Source organism: Pinus tabuliformis, chromosome 7 (assembly GCF_031772625.1).
Source record: "Pinus tabuliformis cultivar Carrire ecotype Pingquan chromosome 7, CPIR1, whole genome shotgun sequence".
Classification (NCBI taxonomy): domain Eukaryota; kingdom Viridiplantae; phylum Streptophyta; class Pinopsida; order Pinales; family Pinaceae; genus Pinus; species Pinus tabuliformis.
Genome location: NC_142293.1, coordinates 478,206,112 through 478,214,139, shown reverse-complemented (window position 1 = coordinate 478,214,139; position 8,028 = coordinate 478,206,112). Strand labels below are relative to the sequence as shown.

At 34.0% G+C, this 8,028-nt stretch overlaps 1 pseudogene; it reads left to right on the top strand.

Annotated features, from left to right (window-relative positions):
* On the top strand, positions 1-979 carry LOC149248050 (uncharacterized; annotated as a pseudogene).
* Positions 980-8,028: the final 7,049 nt, after the last annotated feature.

The window sequence follows — 8,028 nt, the reverse complement described above, 5'->3', positions numbered from 1 at the left end:
ATGGATATCTGCTTTGAATTTCTGAATAATCTAGATGCGGTTAATTTGGCACAATACTTTAAGGTTGTTTTGAGATTGATTGATGTCTTGTGTCATTGCGTCGCTGCTAGTAAGCATTGTGTACATATTGTCAACAGACATCTCTGGAACTACACAGAGCCAACATATCAGCAATATATGGTTCGCATTATCTTCATGGTGCCGGTATATGTGACAATCTCATTCATGTCTCTGGTGATGGGCGATAATTTTCTTTCTTTATGTCTAATATGGGTGGATGGTCCTGGTGCTGTAGTCACAAGTTTAAGTGGCCAAGTATTGAAGTCATCATAGAATCTGATGACATGTTGTATTCCTCCTATTTCTCTTGATGGGCGTTTCATTCGACGTTGTAAGCAGGGTGCATTGCAGCCCGTACTTGTTGCAATTACATTTATTTTGTATGCAAAAGGAAAGTACGAGGATGGAAATTTCAGTGCCAAGCAAGCCTACCTATATGTGACTATCATTTACACTATATCATACTCTTTGGCATCGTATGCATTGCTTTTATTTTATGTGGCCTGCAGAGATCGGCTTCGGCCATTCGATCCAGTTCCAAAGTTTGTAATCATCAAATCTGTTGGCAGGGAGTGCTAGTTTTTCTTGCAGCAAAGTCTGGCACGATTAAAAGTGCAGAAGATGCTGCTGATATTCAGAACTTTGTCTCGAGATGGCTATTGCTGCGGTGGGACATTTGTATGCATTCCCATATAAAGTGTATGCTGAAGCAAACATAGGAGCATCTAGTGGTTTAACTAGGAGCCTTGGCCATGCTTTGAAGTTCAATGACTTTTACCATGACACAGTACATCAGTTTGCCCCAACGTATCATGATTATATCCTTTACAACAATGAAGGTGAAGAAGGGACTTGCAGCAGGACAATATGTAGCTTTTACAAGGGAAATAGTTGTTTAGGATTCTTGGGGAGATCATGATTTCTCAGTTCGCTCTAAGGCTTTGAGATCGCAAGAATAAAAGACAAATCTGAAACTAACGGAGCCAGTTAAAATAAAAAATCAGGAATCCTATCCGCTTAACACCTTTACTGCTATGTGGACCTGCGTTGAAAGTTCAAAGCCAAGAAACATTACTTATGTATGTGTCAGCGCCTGGCATTGTTCAGCAAATTATGTACGTGTCAGCGCCTGGCATTGACGTGGTGTTTAACGCCTGGCATCCCTTTTTTGGTGGCTATGCCAATATTGATGAAACCGATGAAGCAGGGATGAATTTGATGGATCTATGGGAAAGAACTTGGTCGAAGGAAGCCATAGAGGCCACTGCTCCAAACTTGGAAGAGAAACTTGGATCATTGGCTCCATCGTATGCTCTTGCTGGTAGTTTGAGCTCATATTTTGTAGACAGGTTCATGTTTGACAAAAAACAAAATGTTTGGTTATCCAGTGGTCTGGAGACAATCCAAATAGCTTGGCAGGTTTGGCTTTGAATCCTCCTGGAGACCTTGCAATCAGTTTGGGTACAAGCGATGTGGTTTTTGGAATTACAACTGAACCACACCCTGGCCTAGAAGGACATGTTTTACCCAATCCTGTTGATCTAAATTGCTATATGGTGATGCTGGTTTACAAAAATGGGTCACTAACACGAGAAGAGATTCGAAACAACTGTGCAAATGGATCATGGGACACGTTCAACAAATTAGCAGATCCGATTTGAAATTGTTTCAATCTGATCTTGAGAACGTCGTGTCAGAGGATTCAGCTGTTTTTGAAGAAGTTACACGTGAGCATTGTGAAAAAGAAGTAAAGGATCTAGTTTTATTAAAAATCGGTGTTATTCAAATGGCAAATCTAACTTGGAAATGAAAGGTGAAAAGTAAAGACCCGAAACAAACACAGAATATCAACCATAAGCAGAAGAATACGATTCAATTTTCTATTTATGACTTCAGATTTCCTTATTTGAATGGCCAACGCAGTTCCAGAGATTTGGGGCATAGTTATAATTTCCAGAATGTGCAAAGTGGCATACAAGATTCGATTGCTTATGTTTATCTTCAGTAAATGGGATTGACACCTGTAATGCCACCTCTTCATCAAATTCAGCAAATTCGAGTAGAAGGAGCGCTATTCTATCTTTAGAAGCGCTGATTGTTTCTTTTTTAGTTTTATTTATTAATAATGATAAAATAAATCCTTTGTCTTGGGGCCGATTTGTTTTTCCCTTAGCATAGTTTTATTTAATGTATGAAAAATCATTTTGTAGAAGTGAGAAGAAGTGAGAGGGAGTGAGTTCTGAGCGCTGGTGGAGGAGGGAGAACAGAGCTTCATTGTACAGCTATTTGACAAAGATTTTAATTAAAAAATGCAGCTCTGACCCCTGAGATTCCTGTGGTATGAGATTTAACATTTGTGTCCTCCTTTGTTTCATATGTAGTCTGTTATGTTTTCATGTCGTGTCATGATCGTTTCCATTTGAACAAATGAAGTGTTAAGGTAGAATTCATAATTTAGATGCTCTGCCTTTAAGTTTGTTCATATTTAATGTTTTCTTCTATTTGACAAGGATTCATCTTCTATGCCCTTGTCAGCTCCTCAGCAATCTTGCCATTCCATTTAATCTCAATTTGATGTTAAACTCTCTTGCCTACCTTGCCTTAGGAGATAACCTGTGTTTTTGATTACATTTCTCTGTTCAAGCTGTTTCTTTGCCCCATGCAGCCCAGAAAGACCTCATCATTTTATTAAAAACCCCTTTTTATCAATTTACTAGCCTAAAATCAGTTTCCTTTAAGGTCATCTCAGCCCATCTTTCAAGACATTTTGCAGAGATAGACCGGGAGAGAGCCCTCTCCTGTCCCCATAGGGATAGCTACGAGGCTAAGTGGTTTGATGTTGCCTTGGATTTTTCCTTCTTCAACCTGAGGCCAAATTCAAGCGCTAACAATGCCAAATAAATGTAACAATATTATTCGTTTTTTAATTGGCCAGCGATAGAAAATATAATAATGAAAAACATCCACTATCATTGTTATCATATAGAGAGAGAAAAAGTGAAATTAGGAAAAAAATATATGTGCAACATCATTGAGTAGATTGAAGTTGTTGTTTTGTTATTCTAATGATTTATATAAATAATAAAATATTCTAGATGACATTTTGGTGCTCCACAAGGATATTTCCATTCATAATGTTGAACGAGAGCTCTAAGAATGAGAGACTTCTGTAACTACTAAGTTGATATGGTATCTATCCTTGTAATTGATTGTTGAGCAAACTGAGCTTCTTCAAATGAAAAATATGTCTTAATTGAATTACAATATAGGGGTGGAATACACTGCTAGAAAGATCAAGTGAGTGAAGAAATGACAAATTGATGAGGGGGCAAGAAATAGAGCCTTCCATATCACTAGAACTAAGTTCAAGAATGACCACTCTCCATGGATGGAAATGGCTACAAGTAATACCGGTCTAGTTGCACAAAGGGACTTCAACACTCTAATAGGCCATGGAATTATGAGAATACTTGGCGACGAGCTTCTTAAATTCAAAGAGGGATTGTTGATCATGAGTGAAAAGGAAAGTGTGCCCCAAAATTTTGATTGTTGCATTTTCAAAATAATCTAATGTCACCCAAAGTTTTCACAAAAATGGAAAAAATCAGCTAAAAATTTTTGAATGTTGCATTTTTCAAAATATTCTAATGTCACCCAACTTCTCTTCAACAATTTATTCAAGGATATGAAAAATAAAAACTCATTAAAAAACCTGCCAAAGAAGGCCTTAGCATTGGTTGTGGAGATTGCGATCTTCGATTGTGGCATTGTTGCTCAGCGCACTGCAAACAAACGAACTTTGATTTTGGCACTGTTGCTCCATTGTGGCACTATTTCTTAGCTCCAAACAAATGATCTTCTCAATTAAATGAAGTCGCCCCTTGTTATTTTCTTCCCAAAAAATACAAAAAACAGGAAACATGAAATTATTTTGAAAAATATATTTCTTAATAAAAAAGGTGGAAAATATTAAAAAATATATATTTATTCACACACACACACACACACACACACACACACACACACACATATATATTTCTAAAACGTAAAAATAAAATAAAAAAATATCAAAATAAATTTGAAATGGGAGTTTTAGAGTAATATTTAAAAATATTACTAAGTCTTGTATCTTATTTCTAAATATTTGTGCATAGATTTTTTTTTAAATGTTAAAAAGGGTAATATTTAAAAAATTAAAAATATTATTAATTTTTGGCATTTTATTTCTAAATATTGGTGCATAGAAACACATGTTATTAATATTATATGTGTTCAAACTTTTAATTTCATTTTCTAATTAATGCTTAACTAATGATTTATGCTTCATTAAAACCACACTCAACCCATGATTTACCATTCATTGAAAATATTCTCAATATTCTAATTTATATAGATTAAGATATTAGTTTTATTTTTAAATTTTAATATAGTTTTAGGTCACTTGGGTGTCATTTACTCATAAGGTAGGCAAATCATATTATTAAAAAAATTCACCTTTACCCAAATTAAATAATAAAAATTTGTCATGACATTCTAGGTGCCTATTCACACCTGTATCTCTATTAAATTTTAAAGGATTTTATTTTTCTTACACATTATGACACGGAAATTCAATATTAACCTTTTAAAATAATTTTTTCTCTACTTACAAAAAATCCCTTTTACACAACCTCATGTCAAAAAATCCCTTTTACACAACTTCATGTTAATAATGAAAGTTATGACACAGTAAATCCATAATTATTGGATCCAAGGTATACACAATAACTAGAATATAGAGGCTTCATTGTTCCTTACTTACCCTATGGTTAGTCTTATCTAATATGAATAAATGGAGATAATAATTCTCCGTATATGCATTATAAATATAATGCAATGTAATGTAACATAGTATGAGCTAATTTAATTTTTCTTGGTAATGACTACTCAACAACTTAAATAAGTAGAGTTATTATGGATATTAGCTTAGTTCTTAAAGCTTATATGACTCATATTAGTATAAGGAAAATAAAGGCTTATATGACTCATATTAGTACACACAAAAGAAAGGATGTATAACACATCTCGTACTAAGCTCTTCCTTATATAACATATATGGTATCACTAGTGATTATCCAGATATAGCATGTAACTCCAACATATCACGTCACTAAATATGGAAGCTTATCTAGGAATATTGGTTCCCCTCACATCATTGTTTTTCCTCGGATTATCTTTTTTACTTAGTATGTGCAATGGGTGTTTACACTATGACCATGGTAACTGGTGAAACATTGATCGATTGCAAAGGTGTAAATACTAAGCGAGGAGTGTGGATCAAAGGTGGGGTTGGAGTAGGAGGACCCAAACTTATACTTTGACATGAGGAAATAGAAGTAGATTTGTAGTCATATTACCATATGTTTCTCTTGGATGTATGAGGAAGCCACCCGGAGGCGCCTTGTGTTCTTAGCTCAATGGTGATCACGGTGATCATTTTTCCAATTTTATTCACCCAAATTTTGATCGATAGATCTATCAATCTAGAACAAGGCACTCTAGATTCTCTCTCTTTCTCATAATGCCCTAACGAGACACAACCCACACACAGGCATCATTACAGATGATTTCATTGTAGCCTGAGTTAGAAGTTTCAAGCATTATAAAAAGGATATAACATAAGTGTAAACTGAGATATGACAAGCATAATTCTCAAGAAAATTGAAAATTTGAGAGACAAAGAATTTGACAAGAGATTAGCTCATAGGAGCATGTTCTAAATTACTCATCCCACTCTAATGTGGAATCGCACTGTAGAAAGGAATATCTAAGATAATGCATGAACTTGATATGCCTCTTGAATTAGGGCTACATCTTGACTTCAACACGAAGTTTCCCCCACTGATGAACAAATCAAATTAGCGCACATACACCTAAAGATCCACAGGATATAGCCAGATTCTATAACTCTAATGACTAAAAGTTGAATCATGGAAACTCAGAGCAGACAAAGTAGATGGTATAATAAGAGACACTATTTTGCAAAATTATGTAGGTAGAGTAGCTACCAATATCATTGTACATAATGATTCATTGACAATTTTCAACATATATACCTAAAATAGCATATTAGTACTAATAATTTTCTTTTAGTACAACTGATAACAATGATTTTCTTCTAGTACAAATTTTATTTAAAAAATATCTCATATTTAATATACTTACAAAAGTTGTTATTGGTTCTTTTACCCCTTTCTAACCACTACGATTAGTGTCTTTTGTCCTTGCTAACCTCACCTTGGAAGCCTTGTCCTTAAACATAAACCAATTCAATTCATTTTCACACAAATACACGTCTAAGTAATGGAAGTAACCCGATAGGAATTAGAGCTAGAACCAACTCCTCTATATTTCCATATCATGAAGCTTCATGTTTCATTATGCATTTATCCAAGATTTCTAATTATGTTAACAACTTCTGAGATATATTATACATTATATATTAATAAGATTTAGAGTGTATAAATCATTGGAACTGGTACCTATAATTAGAGATTCACTCTATAACCTTAGAACTTATAACTAATTCCCAAATAAAGACTCTTACTAGATATTGAATTAGTAGGACATAAGAAACTCAGAATACTCCTTTGACTCTTTAGGAGGTAATAATGACTCTATATACTAGTAGTTATCTAGGTCTTAGGAAGAGGAAGTAGGAAATAAATATATAACTCCATTTCTTCTTTTGACACCCATTTGGCTAACATTTGACACAGTTATATGAGGGATAGATCCCAGTAAGACTCTTTTGACACATGTTTACCTCTATAATTCCCAATTTTAACATGCCAAGCAGAGGATCAATTCCCTATTGTGGAAATTTACCATTTGATATATACAGTAGCTCCTTAGTTTTTAGCATTGGATATATAAGCATTGAAAATAATGTGGGGTGTAGTAAATTAATGTTAGAGTACTGTATCAACAAATTTCAGAGAATTGCAGAGTAAATAAAGTCAGGTAAACCTAATGTTTTGGATTGTTGGTTTCCTGAGGAGAAATCAAAACCGATCATGTAAAATCGCCTCGTAAACACCACAAACTATGTCATCACGTGAAGGTCACACATATCTAGCACACATGGAGGAATGTGAGTTCTCCACGTAAACTTATCACTTACTACCATTCATATCATATAGCTGGAATATCATTTCATGGGAGGTATTTAATTATTGGTGACATAATAGTTATTGGGCCATCAATTGAAAGGACAAGGCTTTTAACAGAGTAAACTCAATTAAGAACCAACAAAGGTGGTAAATTGACCATGATAAGTAACACAGAGGATTAATTAGAAAAAAGGTAGTGTATCAAGCTATGGTTTGGAGGTGCAACTAGGATGATAAACTTGATTAGAGACCGTAATTGGCATTAAGACCAATGTAAAAGTAGGTAAAGTATAAGATATTATAAATGAATGATATAATTTAGTAGAATAAAATGATAAGCTATAAAGGTACATATACGAGTTACATATGCCACACATATTATATAAATTAAAAATACAAAGAACATAGATTAATCTAAAAGATAAGTATTAGACTTTAAAAATCAGTCAAGTCTAGTTAAAAATGTAAATTTTGGCGACTTCAAATTTTATGAACCTTTCAAGGCTACAATTATTGTTCAATACCAATGTTAGGAAGTCCAATAATCTTGAATGCATTATAAAGGAAGAAAGAATAACATTGATAATAGAGTTCCATAAGACTAATTTAAGAATAATGCTCAATTAGGATTTTTTGTTTTAGTGTGAAATGGGAGGTGGTACACATTAGTAGTAATTTAACAAGAAACTCACATTCCCCTCAGCATGCACAACCCAAGGTTAGTAATGCCTAAACACCATAAGGGAGAGGAAGAATTTCTTGCCCATGAAATCAATTTTTACAGATGTAGAGTTCATTCCTTTTCAATTTTGTAATG